Below are 23,427 nucleotides of genomic sequence, written 5' to 3' on the forward strand. Positions count from 1 at the left end.
TGCAGGCAGGGAAAAATATATACTCTACTGTAGTATCTCTATGCATTTCAGATTGCAGATTGCAGTACAAGGGAATAACAATAATCCAAAAAACCCTCTCTCTGATTTTGATATGATGTTTGTTCCACCCACCTAATGCTGAGAGCGCTTCCTATACGTTTTTGAAGTGGATTGACGTATTCCTTCTTTGCCTTGTAAAATAAATGGCTAAAGAAAAGAATTCAAAAGAGAGCTGGGTCATTGCTGCCCCCCTAAACTCAAAGGTCACCATTTTAAAATGGAAAGCTCCAGGGTAGGCTCAACGTGCCGTTTCTCTAGTCGGCCACGCCACAGTTCTGGATGCCCCGGGCAGCTAGCTGTCGTCGGCCCGACACACACACGCACGCACGCACGCACGCACACACACACAGACACACATCCTCTCTCCTTCTCTGCCTCTCTCTGTGTCTCGCTTCCTCTCTCACACACTCTGTGTCTCTCTCCTTCTCTAAAACTATCTCTCTCTCTCTATCCCCCTCTTCTCAGATTTACCTTTGTTCTTCTGTAAGGTGAATGTTACTTTGGAGGATATGAAACGCACCATGTGTAAAAAGGGGCCACGTGTTTAATGTCAGACTCTCCGGGTGGAACTTGGGTGAACTTTGTTCATGGCGCTACTCAGTTAATAATTTATGCTTACAGCATGTTGGTATGCAATCCAATCACACGACAAGTGTAGCACTCAACAGAATTATGTCAGAACTCTGAATAACGAATACATTTTCAGAATCCCACCTAAAAACAAAGTTAATGGGTTTTGAGTCAAATTAGATTTTTAGCACAAAACTCCAACTTCTACTTCATGCAACCCCTATAAGAATATACTCACCTTCTGACTAGAGGTAGCTAAAGACCTGAGGGAACCCTGAGGGAGTGTTCCAGAATGTTGCTGATTGTTCCATAACTTCAGCAGTCACTAGTCTAGGAAATTACTTGTGATAGTTGTACAGTAGAAATGTTTGGTGCCAGGATATAAACTCAGCAACAACAAAAAAAACACCCCTTTTTCAGGACCCTGTCTTTCAAAGAAAATTCGTAGAAATCCAAATAACTTCACAGATCTTCATTGTAAAGGGGTTAAACACTGTTTCCCATGCTTGTTCAATGAACCATAAACAATCAATGAACATGCACCTGTGGAACGGTCGTTAAGACACTAACAGCTTACAGACGGTAGGCAATAAAGGTCACAGTTATGAAAACTTAGGACACTAAAGAGGCCTTTCTACTGACTCTGAAAAACACCAAAAGAAAGATGCCCAGGGTCCCTGCTCATCTGCGTGAACGTGCCTTAGGCATGCTGCAAGGAGGCATGAGGACTGCAGACGTGGCCAGGGCAATAAATTGCAATGTCCGTACTGTGAGATGCCTAAGACAGCGCTACAGGGAGACAAGACGGACAGCTGATCGTCCACGCAGTGGCAGACCACGTGTAACAACACCTGCACAGGATCGGTACATCCGAACATCACACCTGCGGGACAGGTACAGGATGGCAACAACAACGGCCCGAGTTACACCAGAATATCTCAATCCCTCCATCAGTGCTCAGACTGTCCGAAATAGGCTGAGAGAGGCTGGACTGAGGGCTTGTAGGCCTGTTGTAAGGCAGGTCCTCACCAGACATCACCGGCAACAATGTCGCCTATGGGAACAAACCCACTGTCGCTGGACCAGACAGGACTGGCAAAAATTGCTCTTCACTGACGAGTCACGGTTTTGTCTCACCAGGGGTGATGGACAGATTTGCGTTTATCGTCGAAGGAATGAGCGTTTCACTGAGGCCTGTACTCTGGCGCCTTATCGATTTGGAGGTGGAGGGTCCGTCATGGTCTGGGGTGGTGTGTCACAGCATCATCGGACTGAGCTTGTTGTCATTGCAGGCAATCTCAACGCTGTGCGTTATAGGGAAGACATCCTCCTCCCTCATGTGGTACCCTTCCTGCAGGCTCATCCTGACATGAACCCTCCAGCATGACAATGCCTCCAGCCATACTGCTCGTTCTGTGCGTGATTTCCTGCAAGACAGGAATGTCAGTGTTCTGCCATGGCCAGCGAAGAGCCCGGATCTCAATCCCATTGAGCACGTCTGGGACCTGTTGGATCGGAGGGTGAGGGCTAGGGTTATTACCCCCAGAATGGTCCAGGAACTTGCAGGTGCCTTGGTGGAAGAGTGGGGTAACATCTCACAGCAAGAACTGGCAAATCTGGTGCAGTCCATGAGGAGGAGATACACTGCAGTACTTAATGCAGCTGGTGGCCACACCAAATACTGACTGTTACTTTTGATTTTGACCCCCCCCCCCTTCCCTTTTGTTCAGGGACACATTATTCCATTTCTGTTAGTCACATGTCTGTGGAATTTGTTCAGTTTATGTCTCAGTTGTTGAATCTTGTTATGTTCATACAAATATTTACACATGTTAAGTTTGCTAAAAATAAACGCAGTTGACAGTGAGAGGACGTTTCTTTTTTTGTTGAGTTTATTTGGATTTAGTTTACTGGTTTGTATCATGGGCCCTTCCCTCCCCTTCTCCTCTCCCCTCCTCTCCCCCATCCCTTGTCCCTCCATCCTTTCCTCCCTCCCCCAGCCTAGTGGGCTGGCATCCGGGCATTTGACATTTAGTCTGCTGGCACTTCTTAGCTTGCTGCCTTGCCCCTTCCTCCTCCATCCCTCCTCCATCCCTCCTCCATCCCTCCCTTCCCTCCTCTCCTCCCTCCTTCACTTTTTCTCATTGAGAAGATAAATCACATATTTGGTACAGACTACTGAGTGAGCACAGACGGAGCCATTTTCAAGTAAAATAAGAGAAGTGCAGGAAAGATATTTAGGCCTAGATAGTACTAATACAGGGTGCATAGGGAGGCAGGCAGTCCCATGCATTCTTTCCTGGAGCCTTTCTACCTCTTATTTGACCTTTAATAACAGTGTTTTCTGTGTAACGGATGTGATCTTTACTCTCTCTTGAGTTGTGTAATAAAGAAAAGAAGGCCAGCCAACGGTCCCAGTTGATCTGTAGTTTATTCTGGGACAATAGACAAAGGGCAGCACATCAGATGTGCATTGCTCGATGATGTTGATGACTGTAGATTCTAACATGGAATCAACTATGAGCTAATGTGACCATTACAATTTGAACTTGCTCATTCCACAATAAAATACATACAAAAGCACATCACTGGAAGCCCCCAATATCTAACGGGTACCGTACACATACACTGAGTATACAAAAAAATGTTCTTTCCATGACACAGACTGACCAGGTGATTCCATGTCAAAGCTATGATCCCCTATTGATGTCCCTTTTTAAATCCACTTCAATCAGTGTAGATGAATGGGAGGAGACAGGCTGAAGAAGGATTTTTAAGCCTTGGGACAATTGAGACACGGATTGTGTAAGACAAAAGATTTAAGTGCCTTTGAATGGGTTATGGTAGTGGGTGCCAGGCCCACCGGTTTGTGTCAAGAACTGCAAAGCTCCTCTTCTTTCCCGTGTGTATTAAGAATGGTCCATCACCCAAAGAACATCGAGCCAACTTGACACAACTGTGGGAAGCATTGGAGTCAACATGGGCCAGCATCAATGTTCCCTCAAATCTTTTGGGCACTGAGCAAATTTCAGGTCTGCTGAGTGCAAACTTTCAACATGATGAATGAAAATCCTGTGCAACTTCCAGTGCACGTTTACTGTGAACACTGAAGCTGTAATCGCTTTAAGTTACAGTTTCAGACAGTGGTCAAGTAGGCTATTGTGGCAATTTAATCATAATGTAGGCCTACCAGAGTGGCCTACCATCAAAAACAATGGAGAAATGCATCCCATAACATTTTAACATGGGAATAGCTGTACTATCATTCAGCATACAATAGCAGCCCATGTGTGGTGTTCAATGTAGGCCTACATTCCAGAGACTTTTGGAAAAAAGCATTCAGGGCTTGACATTAACCTGTTTATCCACCTGTTGTTCAGACAAGGAGGTGACTGAACATTTTGTTGTGTTTTTTTGACACAAGAAACCACTTTACAAAATGAAATGCATTATTATTCCCATACCATTATTACAGAAAATCAGACAAATTATGCTACTCTCTGTCTATTGGCTACCTAGCTTATTCAAGCCTGTCTCAAAATACAACACTGTCCCTTTAAAAAGCTCTTTACCCAACTTACTTTTTCTGGAAATGTACACGTGCACATATAGAAAGAAATCACTCCCCCATTGCAGACCACAAATTATCTATAACTGGGCTAGTAACTCACTAACTAGCAAAGGATATGAACGAACGTGCACATGGCTGCATGCAGCTCTCACTTTGATCTCAAAACAAGCGCATCTACTTACTACCGTTCATGCTGTAAACACAGTCCAGTTCAAAGTAAATGGCACAGATCCATATATGGCAATGGTCTATTTGCATATAGTCCTAGTGCAGTTCTGATTGGTTATGCCACACCAGTCTGTGTAGAGTACGGGATGCAATGTGCAAGTCAATGCAACAGAATCCTACTCCGATGCGTTCTGCCTACAAAATCTTGCATAGTTTGTTTTGTTTTGGTATGTTGCATTGAAAGTGACTAATATTGCGTTGATTTGATCACAATTCCCACAGTAAAGGGAAACATTGATTGTGTTAACTCTAGAAATTCAATCTCGTGCTTCTCTAAGCGGGATGATATTTCTTCTGCGAGGCAGTCCCGGGGGAGCTGCATGCCCACATTTTGACAGCTTGTAGAGTCCATACCCTGACAAATTGAGGCTGTTCTGAGGGCAAAAGGGGGTGGAGTTGCAATTCAATATTAGGAAGGTGTTCCTAATGTTTGGTATACTCAATCTATATACACATCAGAAAATGTACATTTTGAACTCGTACACATTGTAAATACTTAATTATAACCTGGGTGGTTCGAGCCCTGAATGCTGATTGGCTGACAGTCGTGGTATATCAGACCGTATACCACAGGTATGACAAAAGTAATTTTTACTGCTCTAATTACATTGGCAACCAGTTTATAATAGCAATAAGGCACCTCTGGGGTTTTTGGTATATGGCCAATATACCACGGCTAAGGTCTGTGTCCAGACACTCTGTGTTGTGTCGTGCGTAAGAACAGTCCTTAGCCGTGGTATATTGGCCATATACCACACCTCCTCCGCCCATATTTCTTAAATAGAACACATGATTTAACCTTTTACTGCAGTGGGCTAAATTATGGTCACTTACTTTGAAGACACCTGTACCATGTCAGATGTAGAATAGCAATTTATTCAATTTGCATCCCAATATTACACTTTAAATACATCACAGAAGACTGAAATATAACCAAACTGTTTGACATAGAAACACCAAATACTAATAACATTCCACCCATGAGGCAACTAGATCATTTGACTGCAGGAAAGGGCTACAAACGTGACCTACCGCTTGAATGTCAATATCAGACTGGGCAGAATTTACGTTTGCGATCTCCAAACGTAGCCAATTACATTACACCTTATTTACATCTGACTTGAACCAACCAATTAAAATACATAAACATTAAATACACATTTATGCAGTGGCAAGTGGAAACATAACTAATCACGTTGCATTTGCAATACATGTGTTTGGTATTGCAGAGCTGCTATTGACGCTTGTGTCTTGGTTTCTTATTGTAAATACAGGCAAGACAGCACAGCACAGGGAGAAAGGTTTGCATACTTTCTGTTCTTGTCAAAATAATTGTCATATAATATGTAGACAACAAGAAAGCAAAAGTTTCAGAATACACTTATGTGTTCCTGGCTTCTGCACATACATTTTCAAGCTGTAGAATGTGTAAACCATAGAGGTAAATATAAACTATGGAAGTTCAGTTTCTAATTAGGTTTGGCTGAGAGGCACCCCCAGAGGCAAAAGTCTGATAAGCAGTCTGATGAATATACTGTAAGAAAAAAATCATTGCATCACTATAGGGCAGGTTTCCTCGACTGCCAGCCCGCTAGCCGATTTTTTTTTAAACTGTATTTTTATTGTTGGACATAAAAGACTGCAAAAACACGAGGAACTCATCTCCAAGTGAATTTCATTTTGGAAATCTGTTCCCATGTATTCCCACACATAAGAGAGAAGTGATCATATACAAATGTAAGCAAGGTTTGGAATTATTATGTTCTAGTTAAACTTATCTGTTTGGGCTTCTTTCGGTTAATTTGCAGTCTATAGATGATTTGTAATTCTGTTTCTGGCCCCCAGACCATCAGTTAAAGGGAAATCGGCAAGCAGCTGAATCTAGCTGATGATCCCTGCTATAGGGTGAATCTAGCTGATGATCCCTGCTATAGGGTGAATCTAGTTGATGATCCCTGCTGTAGGGTGAGTCTAGCTGATGATCCCTGCTATAGGGTGAATCTAGCTGATGATCCCTGCTATTGGGTGAGTCTAGTTGATGATCCCTGCTGTAGGGTGAGTCTAGCTGATGATCCCTGCTATAGGGTGAGTCTAGTTGATGATCCCTGCTATTGGGTGAGTCTAGTTGATGATCCCTGCTATAGGGTGAATCTAGCTGATGATCCCTGCTATAGGGTGAATCTAGTTGATGATCCCTGCTATTGGGTGAGTCTAGTTGATGATCCCTGCTATAGGGTGAATCTAGCTGATGATCCCTGCTATAGGGTGAATCTAGTTGATGATCCCTGCTATAGGGTGAATCTAGCTGATGATCCCTGCTATAGGGTGAGTCTAGTTGATGATCCCTGCTATAGGGTGAATCTAGCTGATGATCCCTGCTATAGGGTGAATCTAGTTGATGATCCCTGCTATAGGGTGAATCTAGCTGATGATCCCTGCTATAGGGTGAATCTAGCTGATGATCCCTGCTATAGGGTGAGTCTAGTTGATGATCCCTGCTATAGAGTGAGTCTAGTTGATGATCCCTGCTATAGGGTGAGTCTAGTTGATGATCCCTGCTATAGGGTGAATCTAGCTGATGATCCCTGCTATAGGGTGAATCTAGCTGATGATCCCTGCTATAGGGTGAATCTAGTTGATGATCCCTGCTATAGGGTGAATCTAGTTGATGATCCCTGCTATAGGGTGAATCTAGCTGATGATCCCTGCTATAGGGTGAGTCTAGTTGATGATCCCTGCTATAGGGTGAATCTAGTTGATGATCCCTGCTATTGGGTGAGTCTAGTTGATGATCCCTTCTATAGGGTGAGTCTAGTTGATGATCCCTGCTATAGGGTGAATCTAGTTGATGATCCCTGCTATAGGGTGAAACTAGTTGATGATCCCTGCTATAGACTGAATCTCCTCTGGCAGAGAGCCACACACACACACACACACACACACACACACACACACACACACACACACACACACACACACACACACACACACACACACACACACACACACACACACACACACACACACAGGATGCTAAGTAACAGTGGCTCAAGGTGTATATTTGAGATGCCTTCACTTGGATATGGGAGTTGTCAAGACAAAGGAGATGATTGTGGACTACAGGAAAAAGAGGACCGAGCACGCCCCAATTCTCATCGACGGGGCTGCAGTGGAGCAGGTTGAGAGCTTCAAGTTCCTTGGTGTCCAACATCACCAACAAACTAACATGGTCCAAGCACACCAAGACAGTCATGAAGAGCGCACAACAAAACCTATTCCCCCTCAGGACACTGAAAAGATTTGGCATGGGTCCTGAGATCCTCAAAAGGTTCTACAGCTGCACCATCGAGAGCATCCTGACTGGTTGCATCACTGCCTGGTATGGCAACTGCTCGGCCTCCGACCGCAAGGCACTACAGAGGGTAGTGCGAACGGCCCAGTACATCACTGGGGCCAAGCTTCCTGCCATCCAGGACCTTTATACCAGACAGCGTCAGAAGAAGGCCCTAAAAATTGCTACCACACGGCAAACGGTACCGGAGTGCCAAGTCTAGGTCCAAGAGGGTTCTAAACAGCTTCTGCCCCGAAGCCATAAGCCTCCTGAACATCTAGTCAAATGGCTACCCAGACTATTTGCATTGCCCCCACCCCTCCCCTCCACTGCCATTCTCTGTTGTCATCTATGCATAGTCACTTTAATAACTCTACCAACATGTACATACTACCTCAACTAACCGGTGCCCCTGCACATTGACTCTGTACCCTGTATATATAGGTTTTTTTACTGCTGCTCTTTAATTACTTGTATCTCTTATTCTTAGCCATATTTTTTAAAACTGCACTGTTGGTTAGGGGCTCGTAAGTAAGCATTTCACTGTAAGGTCTACACCTGTTGTATTCTGCGCATGTGACTAATCAAATTTGATTTGATTTGTTATTGATCTTAGCTGGACTTTGATCAATTGACTGTATTTCAGGAGAATACACAGACTGTGGATTGTAGTGTAAAATATATGGATGCTAGCCAGGTAATTCGGGTGGCTGTGATGTTAGAAGTGAAAACTATACATTTAAGGCAGCAATCTTTTCTGAGTCCCTTGCAGACTGGGTTGTGTGGTGTTGTGGAATGGGATGGAATGGCATTTAATGCTGTCACATTTGTTTTTTCAAATACAAATCAGCCGAGTCAGCGTTTGTGTTGAAAGTTGTTAAAAACTGCATTTTGTTTAAATAAGGTCGTTATGTGAAAAACCAAACAAAGCGACCGCTACAGAATTAGACCATTCGCTCTAGATAGCTGGTTTTGTTTGGTTTAAACATTCCCAACCTCTCACCCAAAGTTTTCAACTAGGTGGCCCTTTTCCTTTAGGTTGTCAAGTGGAGTCTGCATGTAGGTAAATTCCCCGTGGTGGTAGAGACGCAACCAACTCAGCCTACTGAGGTAAATGCCACAGACAAGACCGGTTGGCATGGAAACCAAGGTGTGTGTGTGTGTGTGTGTGTGTGTGTGTGTGTGTGTGTGTGTGTGTGTGTGTGTGTGTGTGTGTGCGCATGCCTTGTGTATCTGAGGACTGTATGACATTTTAACACCTAGTAAGGTGTGCTTGTGTTGCCATGACCCCATATACTTGTTATGTTAAAGGTCAAATGCAAAAGTCTGAGCTTCACATTCACTTCATAAAGAGATGCTTCAATTATATTTAACATACAGTACAGTGTAACTTCTTTATGAAGATAGATCTGAAGTGCCTAATCTCAACAGCCCAGAAGATTTTTCTCCTACTATGAAAATGTTTTTTATACCAACAAAATGACTTAGGTGTATATGTGTGTATAACATGCTTGCCAGTACTGGACTTGGAGTTTGCATTATTTTATCAAATATTTCTGTTGTTTGTGTTCCTCTATATTTCAAAGCAACTGCATGACAAATCTCTGAGTTGCAAACTTCTGTCTTGACTTCAGAGTCAGTCTGCAATTAGCGAGTGAGGTCAGAGTCTGCCTTGGGTAGCTCAGTGCCCTTGGAGACGTTGGAACAGAATAAAGCCAAGTGGAAAAACTCACCTTTTCTGTTAAACAACAAAAGCTTTGGAGCCAGTTTATAGTGCAATGTCATACAACTCCAGCAGAAAAGGAACATTACACAGTCAATGTCCCATATGGAACCCTATTCCCTAGTATACTGTAGTGCACCCTGATCAAAAGTAGTGCACTACATAGTGAATAGGGTGCCATTTGGGACAAAGCCACAGATTGCACCTTGGATAACAAACAACAGGCTGCCAGTTGGCCAATCCACCAGCTATGGCGGCAAGTCTGGCAGGGCTAAATTGGACCAAGACAGATGCTGTCACTGAGCCCTGGCTGGCTGCATCCCCAACTCGCAATGTAATGGGGGCGTTCCAGGTCATCTTTTTTTCAGTCGTGCTGTGCAAGCAGAGTGGGATGTGCAGCTGAAGCAACTGTAAACGACACAATCTGAGTTGAGTTACTCTGATATCTGTGTAAGGATTCTCCTCATATCATATAGAACATGATTTATTGAAGGGATTCTAAACCATTTCAGGAAGAAGAAGACCAGAAGAAGACCATGCAATAACTAGTTCTCACAATCTCACGTCAGAACGAGACGTTTACCCATGTTTCTCAAATGTCAAATTTCGTAGTTTTTTCAAATTTTGAAGTGTTTAAGGGTAAGTTTAGGCATTAAATCCGAAATCGTAAGGTTAGGCATTCACTCTGAATTGTTAAGGTAAGGGTTAAGGTTTGGGATAGGCTTAAAAAAATATATCTAAACCAACTTTCTATTGCTGTATTCAAACTTTTAACCTTTGGAATCAGAGAAAGACGCTTACGGCCATCCACCATCCCCGTCCACAACACCCTAGCAAAACCAGAACCTACTTGAAGGTAACAGCACTCACTGTTGTCCCTAGTGGCCGGTTTCCACGTCATCTCCCGATGGATGGATGGGCGTCGAATACTGACTTGTAACATGGATGACCTGGTTGGATCCCTTCCAAACCATAGAAAATCCCACCCAGTTGATCACCTGAAAATGGTGAAAGCTCTCCATGACACTGCCCCTACAATCACAGTATTTTGTGACAAGTACACCCTCTATTCATCTCTATGGATTCTCCTCACACGGGGCTCCATCTCTCCACTCATGCATTATGGATGGAACCAAAACACATTCACCTCCTCTGGATCAAGTTGAAACTTTCCACTTGGTATCAGCAGCAGTGTCAGTGAGGATGCCACTGTTGGTCAAGTGATATTAAAGACATGCTCAGGAACTCTGGCGACTACTAAGTCTTTTTTTAAACCTCCCGCTTTGGGCTGGATGTGTCAATGTGTAGTTCATACATGCATAATCTATGATCAGAATTACTGTTTTACCACAGTTAGCCACAAAATTCCTAGTTTGAAAGCGACTGTTTTTCTGAAAGCTGTGCTGCGTTATATTCCCAAAATGTTCCCCCACTTGGGCCAGGCCCCTAGCAATTCGAGTTCTAGCCAACAAGTTTCAGCCCCTCGCCATTTGAGTGACAGCTAGCAAAATGCACACACAGCAGAGCGAGACAGAGAGCAATGACGTGGTGCACATACTTGCACATATATGAAGTAGTATGCAATTTCCGGGGACCACTTTTGGCTAGTAAGCGCAACTTTTAGAACTACTCGCTAAACAGTATACAAAAGTACCAGAGAATCTCTTTAATACCGAGGTATTAAGATAGTATTTAATAGACTCAGTATAAAGGCTAGCACATTTCCTTCGGCTGTATCCGAAATTGGCATCCTATTCCCTATATAGTGAATTACTTTTGACCAGAGCAGTGCATTATATAGGGAATAAGTTCCAATTTGGGACGCACACGTATTGCTTAGAACTATCGGAGGACAAGGTTTGGTCTCAGGGGTTCTGTCGAACTCTGTAGATATAAAATATTTAGGAACTCTGCAAATGACTATGGCACAGAACAAATATAAATTTTGAGTGGGTTTTAAATAATACAGATCCTTGCTTCTTGGTTGATTTAAAATTTTAGATGTTATAACGAACACATATAAAACACACACACACACATACACACACACACCAGTGGAGGTCGGTGCCATTTAAGATGAAGGCACACCATTTTTTTTTTTTTATGAGAATGGCCTTATATCTATTAAAGCAGGGATCATCAACTAGATTCAACCGCCGTACGATTTTTTCTTGAGCGGATGGTCGGAACATAATTAAGCAATAAGGCCCAAGGGGGTGTGGTTTGTAGCCAATATACCACGGCTAAAGGCTGCTCTTATGGATACAGCCCTTAGCCATGGTATGTTGGCCATATACCACAAACCCATGAGGTGCCTTATTGCTTTTTCTAAACTGGTTACCAATGTAATTAGAGCAGTAAAAATAAAGGTTTTGTCATACCCGTGGTAAACGGTCTGATATACCATGGCTGTCAGCCAATCAGCATTCAGGGCTCGAACCACCTAGTTTATAATTACAAATAATTTGTAGACTGCAAATTGACTGCAAGAAGCCCAAACAGATATAATGTTTGACTAAAACATAATAATTTCAAACCTTGCTTACATTTGTATCTCTATTATCCATGGGAATACATGGGAACAAATTTCTTCAATTAAATCACTTGGAGCTGATTTCCTGATGATTTTACAGTCTTTTATGTCCAACAATGAAAATAATAATAATAATATGTTTTTGCTCAGAAAACTTGGGGTGGCCGCCAGTTGAGGAACCCTGTATTACAGCATATTGGATGACTGTCATTCATATTCCATTCACCCAGTTCAATGTAACAGCAATAGGTTTAGGCTGCTACATGATACTCTAATTTTCCATATACCCATCATGAGGTTGCTACAACCTAGCCTATGAATGAAAGTTTACAGTGTAGGTGCACACAGGTCGAGAGAAAAATGCAAGGTGACAGACAATGAGACATTCAATACCACCTTGCACACTCTTTCCTGCGCCTAGCTGATCTACGGTGTAATCATTAGTCCAACAGTTGCAAACTAGAGTTCCTATTGGATAAATTCAGGAATGTTTATCCCCGTTTCGTTCCGTTTGCTTCCGTTAAAGAAACGGTTTTCAACAGAATCGGCAGAATGAATACACCCCTGATCACGCGTAAACACAGTTCACTTTCATAGCAGCCACGTTGTATTCCTTCTTGCATCTATGCGCTCTCCTCCTCTCACCTTTTCCCTTCGCTTGTGGACTCAATGCACAACACATCAGCTGTATGTGACCAGGTGAAAAAACCTTTCCAAGCCAAACCACTACACACAGCCTACATCGTTGTCACCATATTAGCTAAAGTATCGTCATAGTCAACATAGTTAATATAACTAACGCGTTAGTAAACCTGCTATAATTATGCAGTAATGTTACAGTGTACAGTCAGCAAGCAGTTTAGAACTTACACCAGAGGGCCCCGGTGGCAATACATTAGTAAAACTAAAAGCTTACCTCGACTTGGAAGAGTTCCAGTGTTGTGTTGGATAGCCAGCAAGCTAACATAGTATCCCTTTCTATTTGAATAGGGTGTTTGAGTAGACTAAACTAGCTAACTGCATTTGCTAGTTAAGTAAGTGAAACTGAAAGTGAAGGAAAATTACGAAATCTCTCTCTGTCTAGCTCTCTCTTGCTTCTTCTTCATTTTGGAAGAAATTGGTTTGTTTAAAACTGTTCAACTATTGCATTTCTCTCTTTTTCAGTCAACTACTCACCACATGTTATGCACTGCAGAGCTAGCTAGCTGTAGCTTTTAGTACTAGATTCATTCTCTGATCCTTTGATTGGGTGGACAACATTGCAGTTCATGCTGCAAGAGCTCTGATAGGTTGGAGGACATCCTCCGGAAGTTGTCAAAATTACTGTGTAAGTCTATGTAAGGTGGTGAGAACCATGAGCCTCCTAGGTTTTGTATTGAAGTCAATGTACCCAGAGGAGGACAAAAGCTAGCTGTCCTCCGGCTACACCATGTTGCTACCCAACAGAGTGCTGCTGAGGCTACTGTAGACCTTCATTGCAAAACAGTGTGTATTTAGTGACGTGAATATAGTTTATATATAGTTTTATCTAAAAAGGATAACTTTTTAGATGTTTTACAATGTTTATTTTTATGAAATTCACTCAGGAGGATGGTCCTCCCCTTCCTCCACTGAGGAGCCTCCACTGACACACACACACACACACACACACACACACACACACACACACACACACACACACACACACACACACACACACACACACACTGCACCACTCATTGAATCAAATGTACTACTAAATGGGACTATCAAGATAATTGCGTGGTAAGTTATTATTTTTCTCAAGGACACAATTAATAAACCATCAACCGTCCATCCACCCCGGGATGAGAGAGTGAGACATTTCGCACCACTCTCCGGCTGATGACTGGCTATTTCTGCAAGCAGTTGTTTTCAAGAGAGGCAACAAGGAGGTAGGTTACATCCCAAAAGGCAGCCTATTCCCTATGTAGGGCACTACTTTTGACCAGGGTTCTATGGTTCTTGGTAATGCACTACATAGGAAATAGGGTGCCATTTATGATGTAGCCGTAGAGATGGGGATGAATGCAAAACAATATGGGCAGGAGGACAACAGGACAGTGAACGGCCAAATCGTCTCACAGATTGTAGGGCATTGAGACATGAATGGACAAAGAGGAGGAAATAGTGAAGAATGAAATTGCACTTGACAAAAAAAAATCTGTAGTTTACACTACAGAGCCCTGCAACATGAGCTGCTATGTTTTCACCATGGATGGATGTTGTCAGCATGATACCATAGAGATATACCATTTTAATATGAGTATGAATATGGTGGCAAAGGGTGAAAAAGGGGTTACAGAAGGTTTATATTTCTAGGTTATGTAGTATACCTAACTATGGATATATGGATTTATTGTTTACCCAAAATGGGTAATAGTCATTGTCTCATTGACTGATATTGTGTGATCTATCATCATTTTGATGCTTTGACAGATGTGTCCGCTGGCACACTCCTTCAATTAACTTTGTCTACTTCTTCATCTATCCATCACAGACTGCTTACAGGGAGCTTCTCAGAACAGTTCCACTATTCTGCCACCACATATAACTGATACCAGGCTGGCCATCACCTACATACACTGCCTCCACAGCATTTACTTTAACATTTTTGTAATTTAGCACAGTGGCTCTCAAACCCTGGTCCTGGGGACCCAAAGGGATTCACATGTTTGTTTTTGCCCTAGCACTACATAGCTGATTCAAATGATCAACTCATCATCAAGCATTGATGATTTGAATCAGGTGTGTAGTGCTAAGGCAAAAACAGAAGTGTGCACCCCTTTGGGTCCCCAGCATCAGGTTTGAGAACCACTGATTTAGCAGACACTCGTATCCAGAGCGACTTACAATTACTGCATTCATCTTAGGATAGCTAAGTGAGACAACCACATATCACAGTCATAGTAAGTACATTTTCCGCTACATTTTCATCTCAATAAGTAGTTATCAGCTATGTCAGTGCTAGTAAGTACAGGTAAATATATAAAGTTGCTGCATCATTGCGATGTACGACGACCATGCTTTCTTTTTATTTGCTATTTCTGTATTGAAACGGGTGACAAGTTCAAAACACTAACGGGTAAAACCCTAAAGTATTTTTATCAGAGTGAACAGGAAGAGGGAAGAAAAAAGCTAAGCGTTGTATTTTTACCAGTGCTCTGACAGTATGATTAAACTCAAAGGGACTTCCATACCTCAGGCTAGTATTTAGTGAGATGCCTTCCCTCCACCACCACCTTGCTTTTGGAGGTATTAAATGGTGAATGCTAACAGAGACATTTGTCACAAAGTGATGATGGCTTTTCTTAGGGCCTCAGGGCACTGGCAGATGTTGACTGGTGTGTCTGCCATGGCAGGTACAAGAGAGGAGGAGATGAAAGAGACACACACACACACACACACACACACACACACACACACACACACACACACACACACACACACACACACACACACACACACACACACACACACACACACACACACACACACGCATGTACATATACACACTGGTGGTTCTATAGAAGACATGCTGCCTTTTTACCATACACACACACAAACACACACACCACTGCTGTCTCATGCCATGAAATTATAATGATAATACAACAACGAAGCATGCCATACTGAGAACCTGCAAATTGCAAGTGGAGTAATGAATCAAAAAAACGTTTGATCTCTCTCTCTGCCGCCTTGTTTATGGTAGCCTATAGATAAAGGCCTTAAATGCCAATTTCCCCTTCCTTCCTTCCTCTCTCCCTTCTCTCTCTCTCTGTCTTCCTCTCTCTTTTCTCTCTCTCTCCTTCTCTCCCTTTCCCTTCTCTCCTTCTCTCTCTTCCTTCCTTCCTCTCTCCCTTCTCTCTCTCTGTCTCTCTGTCTCCCTCTCTCTTTCCTCTCTCTCTCCTTCTCTCCCTTTCCCTTCTCTCCTTCTCTCTCTTCCTTCCCCTCTATCTCTCTTGCTCCCCCTTCTCTTTCTCTCCTCATCAGACCCTCCAGCAAATATCACCAGGAGAAGTGTGATGAGTTCCCCATTAAAAATATTCTGGTTTGAAGTGCACCTGAGGTGATACAGTATATATGGAGAAAGTCTACTGAGGAAACAAGATAATAGATATGGAGAAAGTCTACAGAGGAAACAAGATAATAGATATGGAGAAAGTCTACTGAGGAAACAAGATAATAGATATGGAGAAAGTCTACTGAGGAAACAAGATAATAGATATGGAGAAAGTCTACTGAGGAAACAAGATAATAGATATGGAGAAAGTCTACTGAGGAAACAAGATAATATATATGGAGAAAGTCTACTGAGGAAACAAGGACATATGGAGTCTCAAGGTATAAAATTAGAGAGAATTCCTTAGAGCTTCCTGAGAGACAGAGAGAGAGAGAGAGAGAGAGAGAGAGAGAGAGAGAGAGAGAGAGAGAGAGAGAGATATGAGGGGAAGGATGTAGGAGAGGGAGAGTGTAGAAGAGGGGGGAGAGGGAAGGAGAGAGAGAGGGGTGGAAAAGAAGGAGAGTGGTTGGATGGGGGTGGGGGGAAGAAAGAAAGAAAGAAAGAGAAAGGGAGGGAGGAGATGGAAGAGAAGGAGTGCTCTAGGCCTGTCTGTGAAATTTACATTACTGCACAAAGAGTATTTATTATTTATCCATCTTTTAATGTCAGAGCCCAGGTTCAGTATAAAGAGGGAGGGCATTCTTGACCACTACGACCGTGTGCGGTCTCTTTGTTATCCCTTATTTATGAACGTTCCCCTGTGTTAGTCTTGGGTAAAGAGAAGAGGGAGAGTGGGAAAGGATCAGTGGGAAAGAAGGAAAGTATTGAGAAAGAATCTAGAGAATTACCCAGGTAAGCACAGCACTTCTGATTCAGCCATTGATTTACATTATCCCATGAAAATAGGATATTTTGTTAACTCCGGTATATTTAAATTGGTGTTGATTAATTTGCGCTGTCCCTGTCTATCTTACTTGTACAGTCTTACTCTAAGTAGGGTGATATTGTTCATATGGCAGGTATGACACATACACAGACACACACACTGGAAAAGGTTAAGCATAATCCAGGTGCTACATGAATGAATAACTGAATTCCAAGAATCGCAGTAGAGGTTGGAGAGATGGCTGCCAAGGTGTCATAGGGGTCGTTGAATGGAGACCAAGGCACAGCGTGTATAGTGGTCATTCTTTGTCTTTAATGAAATACACTTTAACTTGTTGGGGATAGGGGGCAGTATTTTCACGGCCGGATAAAAAACGTACCCGATTTAATCTGATTATTACTCCTGCCCAGAAACTAGAATATGCATATAATTATTAGCTTTGGATAGAAAACACTCCAAAGTTACTAAAACTGTTTGAATTGTGTCTGTGAGTATAACAGAACTCATTTGGCAGGCCAAAACCTGAGAAGATTCCAAACAGGAAGCGCCCTCTCTGACCATTTCTTGGCATTCTTGATCATCTCTATCCAAAACAGGGGATCTCTGCTGTAACGTGACATTTTCTAACGCTCCCATAGGCTCTCAGAAGGCGCCAGAACGTTGAATGATGACTTTGCAGGCCATGGCTGAAAAACAGTTAGCGCATTTGGTAAGTGGTCGATCTGAGAACAATGAGACTGGCGTGCGCGTGCACGAGACGACTCCATGTTTTTATTTTCAGTCTTTGAACGCGTCACCCTTCTTTACCCTTCGGATAGTGTCTTGAACGCACAACAAAACGCCGCTATTTGGATATAACTATGGATTATTTGGAACCAAACCAAAATTTGTTATTAAAGTAGAAGTCCTGGGAGTGCATTCTGACGAAGAACAGCAAAGGTAATCCAATTTTTCTTATAGTAAATCTGAGTTTGGTGAGTACCAAACTTGGTGGGTGTCAAAATAGCTAGCCATGATGGCCGGGCTATCTACTCAGAATATTGCAAAATGTGCTTTCACCGAAAAGCTATTTTAAAATCGGACACCGCGATTGCATAAAGGAGTTCTGTATCTATAATTCTTAAAATAATTGTTATGTTTTTTGTGAACGTTTATCGTGAGTAATTTAGTACATTCACCGGAAGTGTTCGGTGGGAATGCTAGTTCTGAACGTCACATGCTAATGTAAAAAGCTGTTTTTTGATATAAATATGAACTTGATTGAACAAAACATGCATGTATTGTATCACAAAATGTCCTAGGAGTGTCATCTGATGAAGATCATCAAAGGTTAGTGCTGCATTTAGCTGTGGTTTTGTTTTTTGTGACATTATATGCTAGCTTGAAAAATGGGTGTCTGATTATTTCTGGCTGGGTACTCTGCTGACATAATCTAATGTTTTGCTTTCGCTGTAAAGCCTTTTTGAAATCGGACAGTGTGGTTAGATAAAGGAGAGTCTTGTCTTTAAAATGGTATAAAATAGTCATATGTTTGAAAAATGGAAGTTTTCGGATTTTCGAGGTGTTTGTATTTCGCGCCACACCTATCATTGGATATTGGAGCAGGTGTTCCGCTAGCGGAACGTCTAGATGTAAGAGGTTTTAACAACAAACGACCAAAAACAGTCCCGTCAGGTACACTAGACTAAACGGAAACAACTACCCACAACCCCAAAGGAAAACAGGCTGCCTAAGTATGGCTTCCAATCAGAGACAACGAAAGACACCTGCCTCTGATTGGAAACCATACCCGGCCAAAACATGGAAAACGAAACATAGAAATAGAATACTAGCACGATCCCACCTAGAAACAGAAAACCCCAAAACCACCCAAAACAACCACCTGTCACGCCCTGACCACTCCACTATGGCAAATGACCTCTTACAATGGTCAGGACGTGACACAAGGGGGCTACAGTTTCTGTGCTTGTCTAGTCTAATAGGTGAAGAGGTTGACGTTGCAGCAACATGTTGAAATCTTTTATCACACATATACAGTATATTAATGGAGGAATCATTTGATGGGGCTTGCAGAGCATGGCGCTTGCAACGCTAGGATTGTAGGATCAATTCCCGGGGCCACCCATAGGAAAACTGCAGCACAGATGACTGTAAGTCGCTTTGAATAAAAGTGTCTGCTAAATGTCATATATTATAATACTGGAGTAGTATCCTCCAGTGATTTTTGTGTAATTAAATGACAAATATTATAAATATTCAGGTAAGGATTTTATGTGTCTTTCATGTAGCTTTGAAATGCTGTTTCACTTTTAGTTTTTTTAGTGCTTGAGAATAGTTAAAATATATTTGATTGACAATAGTTGAAATATGGCAACCTTCACAACCTTCACTACCCCATGAAATATGTTCCCTGTTACCAAGAGGTGATGCCAGCATTGTGATAACTGTATCAGACAGACACATCTCATTCAACAGATGGTATTTCCATTGAATCTGGCTTTCAGTCACGGATGGAGGTTCTAGCCTTGACTGAATAAAGCAGACCTTTTTTCTACCACTTCTTTCTGTGTGTCCCAAATGGCACCCTATTCCCTAGTGTACTATCTTTGACCAGGACCCATAGGGCTGGTCAAAACTAGTACACTAGTAGTGTACTATATAGGGAATAAGGTTCCATTTGGGATGCAGTCTCTTTGAAGAACTGTAAAAATAGCTTTGTTGTGTAGTGAGGGAGTTTTTAGACTTTATCAGTGACTTTTCAAAATGGAGGGTACAAAAACACTCTCAAAGCTCGATATGCAGAGATGTGTTTCTGACAGGCTACTGCATATCCATCAAAGGGTGACCTTTCCCTGCTTCTAATAAATTGCCTTGTCCCCTTTCCTCATCTTTGTGTTGGGGGAGCTTTCGGTCGGAGTGGATAGTGCTGTGTTTTCTTTCTTTTGGTCACCTCCAAGAAAAGTTACGTTTTCGGTGGGTAACGTTACTATATAAATATTCTAATGTGCAGGCTACCTTAGATTTCTGTGCTGTTCTCTGTCTCTTCATGACAAGTTTCAGATGGTGTTTTCTGTTTTTTTGGTCACTTTTTCCCCCCGTGTGAAGATAACAAATGATAACATGCGCTTCCCTCAGATTTCTGTGTTTCTTTCTGGCCCTTTGGTCACGTCTAAGGAAAGTTACGTTTTTTGGTGGTAGCAGATAAAGATTCTAGTGTGCCTCCCTGATATTTGTGCTGCTGTTTTCTGTCCCTTATCTCTTCATGACAAGTTTAGTAAATTTCCTCTGCGTCTCCTTGGTACATGAGGCTATTACACAGAGATTAGAGTGTCGGGTCACTGCAGTAAGCTGCTTTAGAGGGCACAAAATGCTAAAATGTAGCCAACATACATTAGGTATAGAGAGTTTAAATGATTATTTGCCTACATAACGGCTTCATAATGCATTTATAAGCTGGACATAATGCATTTATAAGAAATTAGAGTGTCGATCACTGCAGTCAACCTTTGTGGAGGGTAGATAACTCTCTTTATCTCCTGTTTGGCTGCAGTAAAAAACATCCTCTGATTATATTTGATCAAATCTAATTTTATTTGTCATATGCGCAGAATACAACAGGTGTAGACCTTACAGCGAAATGCTTACTTACAAGCCCTTAAACCAACAATACAGTACAGAGTCAATGTGTGGGGGCACCGGTTAGTCGAGGTAATTTAGGTAATATGTACATGTAGGTAGAGGTATTAAAGTGACTATGCATAGATATTAACAAAGCGTAGCAGCAGCGTTCGGTGGGGGGCAGGGGGGGATGGCAATGCGAATAGTCTGGGTAGCCATTTGATTAGCTGTTCAGGAGTCTTATGGCTTGGGGCTAGAAGCTATTTAGGAGCCTTTTGGACCTAGACTTGGCTCTCCGGTACCCGCTTGCCGTGTAGTAGCAGAGATAACCGTCTATGACTAGGGTGGCTGGAATATTTGACAATGTTTAGGGCCTTCCTCTGACACCGCCTGGTATAGAGGTCCTGGATGGCAGGAAGCTTGGCCCGTACACACTACCCCCTGTAGTGCCTTCTGGTCGGAGGCCGAGCAGTTTCCATACCAGGCAGTGATGCAACCCGTCAGGATGCTCTCGATGGTGCAGCTGTAAAACCTTTTGAGGATCTGAGGACCCATGCCAAATCTTTTCAGTCTCCTGAGGGGGAATAGGTTTTGTCGTGCCCTCTTCACAACTGTCCTTGTGCGCTTGGACCATGTTAGTTTGTTGGTGATGTGGACGCCAAAGAACTCTCAAACTGCTCCACTACAGATGACAAAGGGGGTGTGTTCAGTTCTCCTTTTCCTGTAGTCCACAATCATCTCCTTTATCTTGATCACACTGAGGAAGAGATTATTGTCCTTGCACCACATGGTCAGGTCTCTGACCTCCTCCCTATAAGCTGTCTCATCGTTGTTGGAGATCAGACCTACCACTGTTGTGTCATTAGGAACAACAAGAAAATGATCGTGTTGGAGTCGTGCCTGGCCGTGCAGTCGTGAGTGAACAGGATGTACAGGAGGGGACTGAGCACGCACCCCTCTGCGGCCCCCATGTTGAGGATCAGAGTGGCGGATGTGTTGTTACCTACCCTTACCACCTGATCTCTTTCCGCGAAATCTGTGTTTCCTTCTCTAGCGAATAACGGGGTTCTGGGCCTGGTCGGGTGTCTGTATTATATCCCTCCCGTCCGACTCGTTGAAGAAGAACTCTTCGTCCAGTTTGAGGTGAGCAATCGCAGTACTGATGCCCAGAAGCTCTTTTCGGTCATAATAGACAGTAGCAGCAACATTACGTACAAAACAAGTTACGAACAACGCAAAAAAAAAAATTGCATGGTTGGTTAAGACCCGATAAGGCGGCAGCCTTACCCTCCGGCGCCATGATGGGTACCTACTTAAGAGCTTCATAACACATTCATAAGCCCAACAAAACACATTCATAAGGGATTAGAGTATTGAGTCACTGCAGTAAGCTCCTTTGGACGACAGGGAGTCTTTATCAGCCATTAGGCTGCATTTCAGGGTGCAATAATGTAGTTAACATAGAGAAGGGTGCCTACATAAGGACTTCATAACACATTCAAAGGCCTGACTCAAAGCATTCATAATCACTTCTCTTTGTCAGCTGTTTGGTGGCACATTAGGCTCCCAAAAAGGATATGTCAACACACATTAGGTGGCTTAGATGATTAATCATCATTATTTAGATATTGTGGTGAAGCAAACGCTGATGCAAACATTGAGTTAATACCTTCCCCTGGGGCAACATGTTCACCTTCTGTATGTATGATCTAAACATAGACACATTCATGAATAATGGAGTACAATGGTTGTTGTTGTTGTTGTGCAGGAGGAAAACCTCAATGGTATGCCTTGTCATTCAGATGGAACATATTTTATTCAGTGTCAACAAATTGTAATGTTTACAGTATTTTAGCGCGCACAGCTTGAAATCTCTCTTAGAGAATCTCTCTGTGTTTGTATTCAACTCTTTGTCTCTCTGGTATTGTTCTATGGTCATTTAATTAAGCGTATTCTTTGGAGTCAGAAATCTTTGAGGTTCTTATCAACACTCCTCTTGCAAAACATCTCCAAAATGTAAACAACAACAAAAAACACACCTTGAGAAACAGTTTTCATTGATGTAGTAGAAAACTGAAATCAACAAGCCACAATGACGTACCACAGGGGTAATTTGTAATGTCCCAATCAATCCAGTCTAGTGTAGACACACAGGGATATAACAACTGTCAATCAATCACGTTAGCGACGGTAATAAACAACACAGTTGTCTTTCTCCTCTCTGTCTGTCACACACACATATAATCACGCACACACGCACACATTCACACACCAGTCAGTCTGTCACCTGTCTATTCCTCTGGATCGGATCTGAGTGGAGTATGGATGATCTGTCAGCCTCCGTTGATTGAAAATCTATCTCATTTGCTGTTTTCCTAAACAAATCAACCACGTCAATCAAGGGTTTTGTGCTGAAATGGGTCCTATAGTGTACTAACACAAGTTAGCTAATAGAAAACTCTGGCACTTAAGTTTGTTTTTCCTTTCACCCTTCCATAGCTATTACAAATTGTAACCCTAAAAATACATGGTACCACGAAAAGTCTTACACTGCAAGTGGAAATGAGAAACACAATGTCAGAGACTGACTGGTCTATGAACTTATTCATATTTTCCTCCAAACACCTCCAGGCTTCAACCACATAGCTGCTCCAACAGAATATATTTGAGGGGTGGATCGAAGAGAATAATGCCACATCACATTTTACAGCTTCAAGGAAATCTCTCTGCACAATATCATCACTTGAAGAGGGAATTTCTTTGGTTGTGCGGCCCTTATGATGTTGTCCCCTCCTCCTCCTCCTCCTCCTCCTTCTTCTTGTTCTCCCCCTCCTTAAACTCAGATGCAGAACCTCTACCCAAATGGCACCCTATTCATTACTTTTG

Source organism: Salmo salar, chromosome ssa28 (genome assembly GCF_905237065.1).
Source record: "Salmo salar chromosome ssa28, Ssal_v3.1, whole genome shotgun sequence".
NCBI lineage: Eukaryota > Metazoa > Chordata > Actinopteri > Salmoniformes > Salmonidae > Salmo > Salmo salar.